Below are 11,474 nucleotides of genomic sequence, written 5' to 3'. Positions count from 1 at the left end.
AATTTATAAAATGTTCAATTTTTGTATCTAAGAGTTAAAAATTTAAAACAACGATTCCACGTAAGTAATTAATTCTGTTACCAAAAAATCTAAAATATACATTTAAACAATTTATTTATAAACATTTTAAGTACAAATTTGGACGAAATTACATATTAAAAACCTAGGATAACTCTTTTAGTTATTTTGTTGTGATTGTATAATATTATTCGTGGGTACTTCTAAAGTATACTATTATATATCTATGATTTTACCACGGTTTTTTGTTGATGTATAACGCGTTATAACTTATAAGTACCTAATAGATATTATGATATGATTAATTTGGAATTTATTATAGGTACCTATTATAGGTACCTATTATAGGTCAATTTTTTTTTAATACCATAGATAAGTATATATATGTCTAATACATAGACTGATATACCATCTCCGCTCAGAATCGTTTTTCTTATACAGTGATATTATATCATTGAATTGTATCATCAAATTTAATACTGTCTATTATACAGTGACCCACTTCTAACCTACTGTACAGCAGAGCGACATCCACTTACCCACCTTTTTTTTTATTGTAAGTACTAAATCGACAAGCTAATAATGCTGATATTGCTTGGTAAAAATATGAACAGTTAATTTAATGAAGGATAATACTTAAAAAATAAAAATGGTTTTAAAAAAATTAATATTTAATGTGGTGTTTATTAAACACAGACAGTAGATTGTCATGAATTATAAAATATTAATTAGTAGGCAAAAACTTCAATCTTAAAATCATTATATTCTCCAAACCTACAATTATCACAGACCAAATATCATGATTCCTGAGTAGGTACCCAAAATTAAATATAACTTAATAACTCAAATACTACTTGTTCGTATTTCGTTTTAAATGAATCGACATTTTCAAAAATGCATCTTTAATATACACAAAAAAGGTGATTTTGATTAAAAAAAAAAATAATTTCTATCGCCACTCTGTAAATGGTATAAAAATCTAAATATTTTAAAACATGGTACCTATATAATATAGTTAAATTTTAAAAATCGGAGTGCTTGATCAGCAAGTTTTCTAACAATAGGTAAAAATGAGATAATGTTCAGATTTTTTTCCCACTTGATTCTTGCGGTATAATTTCAATACGAAACGAAAATTGAATTTAAATTGCACGTCATACACTCATCATACCGTATACCAAACGAAATGACCGATAAATCGGACGACCGAATGAAGTACACAATAATAATAATGCTTTGTATAGGTACGTCATGTTCGTTCCAAACGAGTCTTTTAGACCGTCGTAATAAAACCTACGATTCTTGTGTACAACCCGCCCAACAAAGTCCACAACAGATTTACAATATTCTCCGTTATTAAAAAGGTTTTGCAGAATACAATATGTACATACTTATTGTAGTTTAGTTATCGTATTGCTTTTGACGTCTGTAGCCTTTGACGAAAACGGTAGCCGCAAAACCAATTTCCTATGTGTCATTATTCGTACAAACGTTTGCGATGACACTGTTGTCGTAGCTCTGCCATGCGCCAATAACATATTACTATTTTTTTATAAATAAACAAACAAATAAATATATTTTATCGTATACGTTTATATGATGTTTGAGATAAGATTGACCTGTTAACTACTAAAAAAAAATATTATTATTATTTGTCTCTATAAATCATATATTATTATCATAAAAATTTTAAATCCACTTATTACAATATTATAATATCATTCAGTATCTCGGTAACTCGAACCTTGATAATTCAAAATTCTCTACATTTAACGAATACAATTTGGTGAAACACGATTTCGTACGATTTTTATCTGCAACTTTGAACTGCACTGTTGCCATTTGCTTTGAACTAATAGAACATATATTTTAAAATTGATTGCAAGGCGATAGGCTGATTTAATTCGTATAAAAGAAGTCATGAAAGAATGTAATAAGTACAAAATTCATTAAAATATTATAACGTATTTGTCAAAAATATGTTATTTAAGCGGTACCGAGGTATAACATTTTTTATTATTTTATTTTAACCTTTTAGATTCTGAGCGAAGCGAGGGAGCTATTGTTTTTACAATGGTGTTTATTTTTTTTTCCTTTTCTTTTTATTTTTATATCCTGTATACAAAATTTCTTCCAGGAGTGTTTCGATTTCAACATATAGTACCTTATCTTTTAGCAAATTGGATCAAGATGGTACTTTAGATAGGTAATTTTTCGATTTTCTTAATAGTTATTTAATGCCACGGGAAAAACCACCGGAAAATTACAAAAAAACGCTAAAAATGGGATTTTAATTTGTAACGCTTTGTTTATCACCATAGAAACGAATAAAAAATTATCATATTTTAATATTAATTCAACTTACATGATAAAATAAATAATAACAAAATATAAAATATCCAGACTGACAAACCGTCTCCGCTCAGAATCGTTTTTCTTATACAATGATATTATATCATTGGATTCAAATTGAACGCAATCCAATTATACAGTGGCCCACTTATAACCTACTGCACAGCTGAGCGACATCCACCTACCCGCTTTTTTTTCCACGTGAGATTCGAGTCACCGAGAGTATACTCTGTAGTTATAAATTATTTTTGTTTGTCTAAAAGAGTAAAAACACTTCTGGATTGCCATTTAAAATAATTATGTATATACATTCTATTAAAAAAAAAAACCCCTCCACAGGTTGTATTAATCACCGTATATACATTGCACGAGCAGATTGTTAGAAATAAAGCAATAAGAGTTTAATTAAGCTCTGCAGTTGTACTATTTTTTTTTTACGACCCATTCAATTATTCGCATGTTTATACAAGCACATACTGTTGGTATATATGGTAAAAATACTAAATTACTATAATAGATTAGGGCTGGGATACGGTATTTATATTCGGTCTAAAATTAATATTGTATTTTTGAAATTTATTTGCTTTGAACAGCTTACGAAAAAAACTTCTATAAATCATAGTATTATACGAAATAACTATTGTTATTGGTTCAACGAAACGCTCAAACACACCTAAGTAGATAGGTATACCTATTGTATAAGTCGTGTAACGTAATAGGATAGGTAAATTCAAGTTCAACTCAAAATTTGAGACTTAAAAATCATCGTACAAAAAAAACAAGGTAGAACCTCTGAAAAATCTCATAGTAAAAGTAACTCGATCGATTCAATATCAAATACTCGGAAATACATAATTTAATTATATTTTATTGTTGTTATAAAGCATCAACAATTACATATACATTATATTATATAAATTAGGTACTAAGTAACATCTCCTCGAAAACCAAAGGCCGTGCTTGAGGAGAGACCAAAGTAAATAAAAATATTAAATATAGTTGATTATTACTGAAAAATTCAAAATAACCACTTTGTAAACTAATTTTTAGAAAAAAGTGGATTGTAAAAACCATTATTTAGGTTATGTAGTTTATTTTTTACTATTGTTTGAGATCTCATTATTTTTGTTGAGCAAAATTTATCCAGACGTAGAAAACATTTTAAATTCAAAAAGTATGAACTTTATAAAAATATTTTAAGAGTATTTTTAAATAGATACTATTATTAAAATCTAAGTATTTTTTTAAAAAGTAATTATTTTTCCAATTCATGAGTCTTACCTCACTTTTAAAATTAAAAAATCATATTGAAAAAACCATCTGACTTAGATAAATGTTTCACAATAAAAAGTTTTCTAAATACCAGATTTACAAATTGAATATTTTGAAATTAAAAAAAAATTCAGTTTTAAAATATAAAAACTCGATGGCGATTCGATCAAAATATATACTCGAAAACACATTATTCTATTTGATAAAATATTATGTTCTGAATATAATTTCGGGAGGCGTGTTAACTTCATATCTGAGTGCACCGAAACCGTGTGAGATTCAAAATAAATGTGGATTTTGTGCGTCGACTGTGGAATTAATAAATGCTGCTGTCCAGCTGCACTTGCTGATCTGTCACGCTGATTTGCTCAAAAGGCATGTCAGTTCACATCTGCCAGCGGGAAAATAAAACATTATACGAAAGCTTAAAAAACTCTTTATATGACTACCTTCATCCGTCTTAGAAAGTCTCGAGTGAGCCGTTCGCGTTACATTTCCATATTACGTTTCCATCTTTCCTTATTATATTTATTAATAGTTTTCATTTCGTCGTCATGAAACTGATGATATTTTTGTTTGTACCATTAATTATTTAAATATCCCCAGTCCCCGAATATTAAGTGGATCGCTTTTATTATTATTATTTATTTAGTATGAAAAAATTTTAAATTTACACGACGTTCTACTAAAAAAAAAAGACAAATGCGATTGCATGATGTTTCAAGATTTAAAAGAAGGTACATTATTTTGATGAAACTCTAGGGTGCAAATAAAAATATGCGCATGACTATTTTAAATTAATTATAATATTTTTGAACACATTGACGTCGATTTTAATGAGAAACTTGAACGTGTGCGTATTATAAGCACTCAGATCTAAAAATAATATTTTAACTAAAAGCCAAGTACAAAGCGTAGTACAAAGTATTTTCTGTTTTAAGTTGAGTATATTTTGATATTTCAATTACTGGTATATACGCTTTTATTATAGCTGAATAGAATTCAATAAATATTATCAGAAATTGTAATCTCGATGTTAAAATTGTTCAATTTGATTTTCCTTTAGAAAATATCAAGAGCGTACCTATATGTAAAGAAGAAAATATAAATAACTCTAAAGATCTGAAGCTTAATAATTGTATTTTATGTGTAAACGAACTTTTATTTTATGTATTGCATTTACTGTTTTTGACGTTTCAATATTTATCATATTTTTTGATAAAACTTATAATAATACTGCAAAGGAGTAGAAATACATAAATACATATATATATATTGTATAATGTATATTTATAAAGAAGAACTACAATTGTCAATTATAATTTATAAAAGTTCAGTCCGCAGAAATTCAGAATATGCAGACATGGCCATAGGGCATAGGTACTTAAATTTCAGTATAGGTGGAATAAATTTAAATTTTTATTTATTTATTTCATTGTAAACGGGTCAGTGATCTTTTATGATAATAAAGAACAGAGAAATACATAAAATCTCAACTTAACAAGCATCAGAAATATAGCTATAAAATCGAAATAATGAAAAACAATATTGAGGAAAAGAATGCGAACTTAGTTTGTGAGTTGTGACATTGATAATAATAAACAAAAATACAATAACAAAATAATAAAAATACTGAAGAAGAATAATAAATAATTAGTAACATATTTCATAGATTTAATTTAATAATAGTATAATATGTGTAATTAAATAATAACTATAGATTCAATGCTGGATATAAATTTTGTTTAAACACAAGTCATGACATAAAAAAAATCTACATGCTCACTAATTGCCCAGTAATATAAGGTTAGCTGAAGCTATGATAAAGCTTCAGGAAAAACCGATGTGGAACTATATAGGTAGTTGTTTTCATGAAATGAACAAAATATTATTTCTTTTACAGCGATTGGATGTATCAAAATAAATCGTAGAAATAAATCCAAGGTAATTAATACAACCATTTTGATAAATCATATATATTAACATAATAATGTCAGCAACATTTCTTCTTGATTCATAATTGTTAAGTCCTACCTGGGAGATTTGGATATTATATCATTTTTAGAAAAAAAGGTTAACATGATTTCTAGTTGAAAAAAATAACATTTTTAAAATTATAATATTATGTACTTTTTAATATTTTTTATATCGTTATAATTTTTGTGTTTTTTACTTTTTTGAAAGACAACAAAGATTTATAATTTCATATTTCACAAAGCAGAATTTTTTCCTAAGTATTATATTCATAAAAATCGAATTTGCGGCGAGTAGTTTATGAGGTATAAGAATTTAAAGTTTAGATGAGCGGAGTAGTGGACCAACATTTTGCGGCTAACCACGTACCACTCCACTCCACCCATCTAAACTTACAACTCATAAATTACTCGTCCTAAATTCGATTTTTATATATCGAATTACTCAGAAAAGTATTCTGCTTTCGACGATTAAATGAATACATTAAAAAACATTAATACTTTTTCAAATAATCAATGGTTCACGATAAAAGAATCGCCTTGTACCCACAATATATAAAAAATCGTAACTATGTATAGGTACTGACAGACAGACAAACGGACACGTCCGGGATATAAGGTTTTCTAGACAAATGTTTAGAAATATAAAAACCTAATATTAATTAACCATTATCGACTATTTATAAATGAAAAATCTGTGTTAGGCAGGGAATGAAATTGTGTGTGGTACGACACACGATGTGTAGTACGAAATATTAAGTGTGGAATACGAAATTAAAAAGTGTCTAATGACTAGTAACATTTTTTACAGTTTTTTCTAAGTCGTTTTTACAAGTTTTGCTCATAGATACAATATTTAAAATATTTAAAATATTATAAAATAAAAATAAAAATATTTCGAATAATCGATATTTCAAGTAATACAAATAATTTTCAAACAATATTTAATGAACCTATTCTTTTAAAAGAATCATTAACATAAGTATGTTGTTTCAAATCGTGATGTAAAACAAAATAATATTATTGTTTGAAAATTATTCACTATATATTTTATTTTTTTTTAATGGCAAGTATTTCTAAACCTTTAATTTGTAATTAAATATTAACATTGTGGTAATTACACAAATTAGCATTTAAAAAACATTTGATCGATTCGTGTGACTATCGTTCGTGAGTAATATCGTAGTCTAGGGATCATTTTTCCTAGAATCGGGGATTTTTTTCTTTTAAATTTTATTTCGCAATTCACTGTCTGTTTTATAATAGTTCAGTGCATTTACTGTGAAATTACGTATACCTAGTAATTAGGGCTCGGATTTTAAAGTATAATAAATAACAAAAAAAGCTCAAAATTGTTTTAAAATTGTTTTAAAAAAGCAAAAGTGAAGCATATTTATTTTTTAAAAAAGCAAAAAAAAATCATGACCAAAAAATAACATGAATTAGTGATAAAATGACACTTTTATTTTACAAAGTTTGCAATATAAAATCGATCCGTCTATTTGAAAAAAATTCTTCACCAAATTCTAAGACTATTTTTTTTAAAAAATGCATTTGTTTTAACTTTTCGCATTCATATAAATTACAACACTATAAAACTTAAATTTTGAACTGGTCGATAACGATGTTATGCGAGTACTGAGCGTAGGTTCTACAGGCCATAAGCTATCGACCTGTAGGTTGTCTGTAGATCGATAATCTACAATAAAATCTATATTTATATTATACATAGATATACAATTAAGCCGATAACAAAAACTATAATAATCCAATATAACCATTTAGTCCGTATTCCGGGCTTTCACATTTCTTATTAAATAAATAAAAAATTTTTTTAGTGAAAACTCTCACTTCAATTTCCACAGCTAGAATAACTGAAAAAAAAAACAATGAATAAGCAGCACAGAAAGAGCCAAAATGAAATCGTTTATTTGGAGTCAGAATTACGTGAAACGAGTTTATGTATAAAAATCAGATTTCTATCTTATATATACAAAAAGAAGCATTTGCTTTAAAATCCGAGCCCTAATAATAATTAATAATCGTATCGATAAACCGACATAAATTGTTTTATTGTGATGCTGCGTCTGTAATTCTGTATACTCTGTAGATAAAGATAGAAATAGAAATCGACTATTCTATGTTTATGTGTGTGGATTAAATACACTTTGGTGGGGGGGGGGGGGGCTTCAAAGCCTCCCGCGGTAACTCCATATAAAGTGTGTAGTACGAAAAAAATTATATTCAAGCCGCTGTACGATAAAGGAAGATGAGTTTGGCCATCTGTTCACTACCCGGCAAACTGTATGCAGGTAAACAAATGCAAAATACGCGTATCGTCGTAATGTCTCTCTAGAATTTATCGCGTTGAAATATGTTTATAATATGACCACAGATTGATTATAAGTCGTCTACTTCTGTCACGCTTTATAAACGCACCAGTATTATACATATAAAGTATAGTTTACCTGATTCTTTGAACCAAAACTTAGTTGTGTCCTTTGTGTATGACACGTGGAAAAATCGATGGACACAGGTGCACAGCAACAATATGCGGCGTAGTTGTGTACGCTACACTGGTATACCTATAGGTATGTATACAATACATGGCATTATTGATTCAATATTCGTAGAACATATTTGTAAAATAAATTTTAAATTATTTGATCGTGTTAAATGCATATAATATTACGAAGTATATATTGCATATTGTTATTGTTTATAACCATTAAATTATGAAATTAAGAAATTGACGATCAAGTTGGCACGAGAACATCAGTCGCGAAAAATAAAATAACAGAACTGTGCTAGGTCCTGATATTCCGAATGCAATTTAAATAATAAATAATTGTGAAAAAAATGATGCATTTTATTACAATCTATATATTATGTTTAAAATAGTTAGTAATCTATAAACTGTACAATTATAAACAGATTCTCGTAAGATCCATACAAAGGCTGCACACTCAATGATATAGAAAACAATATATAAGAGAACCGGAAAATATATAAAACCACATAGTGCAACATTAAGGGGACGTTACAGTGGCATTTGTTGTATCCGTCTTACAAAATATGCGTAACACAGCACATTTTACGCTCAGCAGAACACGTTTATCTCCGTTCGTTTCAAAAATTAGAGCGAATCGACTTCTTATACAATTTAAAGGTAAGATTATTATCTGGACAATGAAATAGGATTTTTATTATAGTATTTTCGTTTTAAAGCGAGTTATGAGTAGTTCAAGCGATGTACAAACAGTTTACAAAAATTTTATTGAAATTTTACGCGTGCACTGGCTGAAAGGACGACACGGTTTGCCGACCAGAGAGTGGCTTTATGGTGACTTTATGGCTTTATGGTGACTTTATCTAATAGGTTAGGTAAATACATTTTACAATCATCCCTTTTCTCTTGCAGCATTTATTATAAGAAAGCCACACGTCTTACCGTTACAAACCAATAATATTTCTATTTTGAATAATAATTATAATAATACACTATACAAGACCAGTTTAAATAATACTTACTTCAACTCCAATGTTTGCATAGGCAGTGTAAATACATTTTTTAATTAAAAATTTAAATCCAGCTCAACCACTTAACATTACGTATTTGTATTACCACTTAAGTATAGCATGAGGTATTAGAAACAATAATCTAAAAACAATTAAAAAAGTTTAACTCTTAAGATTAATGTTTACCGACAACTAGATACGTATAATCATATTGTTAAAATTTTAAAACTGTAAAAAATTAAGAAATCGAACAAATTTTTTATGAAGACGTGTTCTAAGTCCTAACACTTACTAACCCAATGCCTCCAGAATGATTCGAAGGATAGACCTATGATCCCCACTATTCCCCTATACAATCTATGTGAAATATCGGCACCCAACCCAGAGATGAAATCGTTTCTTCTTCAACTCCTCAAAAGAGACGAATAATGGCATATTGACATTGGTTATATCACATATTATGTAATTAGAATAATATAAACCATTAATGTATCATATACATAAAATAATTTGTATGAAACTATAATTATTATTGTAATGTAAATTTTAGAAACTTCAATGACTTAGCGGTTGAGGCGTATAAATAAATAGATAATAATAAAAAAAAAAAACTTATGCATATTACTATTATGTTCTCTTAGGAAATAAAACGAACTGGCTACAAACCTAATATGCGTTGTTTTCGTTGTCCAGGAGAAATTCCATGGGTATGTAATAACATGTTTATACGTTTATACGTTGTTCCGATTGCGAATTTTCGTCTTCAGTATTGTTTTAATTTCGTACAAATTATTTTCTAGTACAAAAAAAATTATTTTAGTGACAATTTATAACAACTCAATTCGTGTATACATTTTTTTATAAAACGCAATTTTATAATAATTTGAACGAGCGACCACGGTACTATTGATGTACACCGACGACTAGCTACAACTACGGATATCATGAATGTGCTATCATCTGCGGTAATTTTTCACAATTTATTCGCATAGTGTCATCGTTAAAACCAATAAATTAGACTTTCATATAGGAACGATGAATGTATTGGTTTTACAATGGTTTGTGGTTTTTTTAAATCTATTTTTTAGTTTTTATATAAAAAAAATTGAAAATTAAAAATTGTATAAGTACATGTATTTTTCGAGAAAAAAAAACTATTTACAGTTTTAAAATTATTTTGGATCTTATTCGACCTAGGTATATTCATAAATATTTGAAATTTTTTACCTTTTTATTTTAGTAACATTTTATTTGTAATTAAAAAGCATGAAAATTCAATACAAGGTCCTAATAATTTTACAAGGTTTTTAATCTGTTCATATAACAGATAAACAACATAGAAAATACATACTGGTAGCTAACTATTTTTTCAAGCTTTTTAACTTTAAATGTTTACGTACTTATACCTAGTTAAATTAGATATTGAAAGAAAAAATAACGATTTTAGAAAGTCAAATAGGTAATAGGTACCTATTACAAAAAATATTGTTCGTAGGGACTTTTATAGCTTTTTGTCATTGTCAACGTATATTACAATATTATTTGTTCTTCAAAAAGTCTAACAGTGTAATTGTTTACGAATAAATAATTCTACTCGTAGTGCGTAGTCGTAAAGTTGCATAATTTTTATTGTAATATCAAGGTAGTACATTTTTCTTCATACACCTCCTCTCCACTTTTGTAAATGGACCTTTGTTGTGCCACTTTGACCTATTCGAGTTAAATCAAAACATTTAATTTATTGTATAATATATATTATAAACACCTAATATTATGTGCTTTACCTGAGAAGTATAATAAAAATAACAAAATTAAAATATTTAACTCGCGTAAAAAATAATACTGTTTGCAATATTAATCAAAAACAAACTCAGATTTTAGAACATTTTAAAATTAAAAATCAGTAAACACCAAAAAGTGTTTATTTTATATTTTAGTTGTATTGGTATACATAAATATATCCAATGTCAGACACAAAAAATATTTATGATCATCAGGGAGACCAATATAAAAATAAAATAAATATATTTTCAAATTTCAAAAAATACAAATGTTAACGAAATATAAAATAAATAAAAACACATATAAGTATTTGACGAAATTCACAGTTTATACAATATGAAAGTTTATGAATTAAAAATAGGATTAATTAAATGATCATAAACATCAAGTTTTTAATAATATTATTAAATAAATATGTTACCGCGGCAAACACGTAAATTAAGGAATTAACGTTAATGATTAGTCAATATTGACTAGGTAGTAACACGAATGTCCATTATTTCCAGTCAATGATGTATTTAGAAATATATCCTAGGTAATGACGATACTTCGGTCTTT

General features: G+C 27.3%; 1 protein-coding gene across 1 annotated transcript in view; it reads right to left on the bottom strand.

Moving 5' to 3' along the window:
• Window positions 1–10,163, bottom strand: part of LOC100574484 (protein CBFA2T3) — a 130,593-nt gene extending 120,430 nt beyond the window's left edge. The window contains exons 1-2 of the mRNA XM_029490415.1: window positions 9,801–10,163; window positions 8,084–8,200 (exon numbers count right to left, since the gene is read on the bottom strand). The gene's annotated coding sequence lies outside the window, so the exon portion shown is untranslated. The remainder of the gene's footprint in view (window positions 1–8,083; window positions 8,201–9,800) is intronic.
• Between the last annotated feature and the right edge of the window lie 1,311 nt (window positions 10,164–11,474).

This window comes from Acyrthosiphon pisum, chromosome A2 (assembly GCF_005508785.2).
Source record: "Acyrthosiphon pisum isolate AL4f chromosome A2, pea_aphid_22Mar2018_4r6ur, whole genome shotgun sequence".
Taxonomy (NCBI): domain Eukaryota; kingdom Metazoa; phylum Arthropoda; class Insecta; order Hemiptera; family Aphididae; genus Acyrthosiphon; species Acyrthosiphon pisum.
This window is presented reverse-complemented; position numbering and strand designations above follow the sequence as displayed.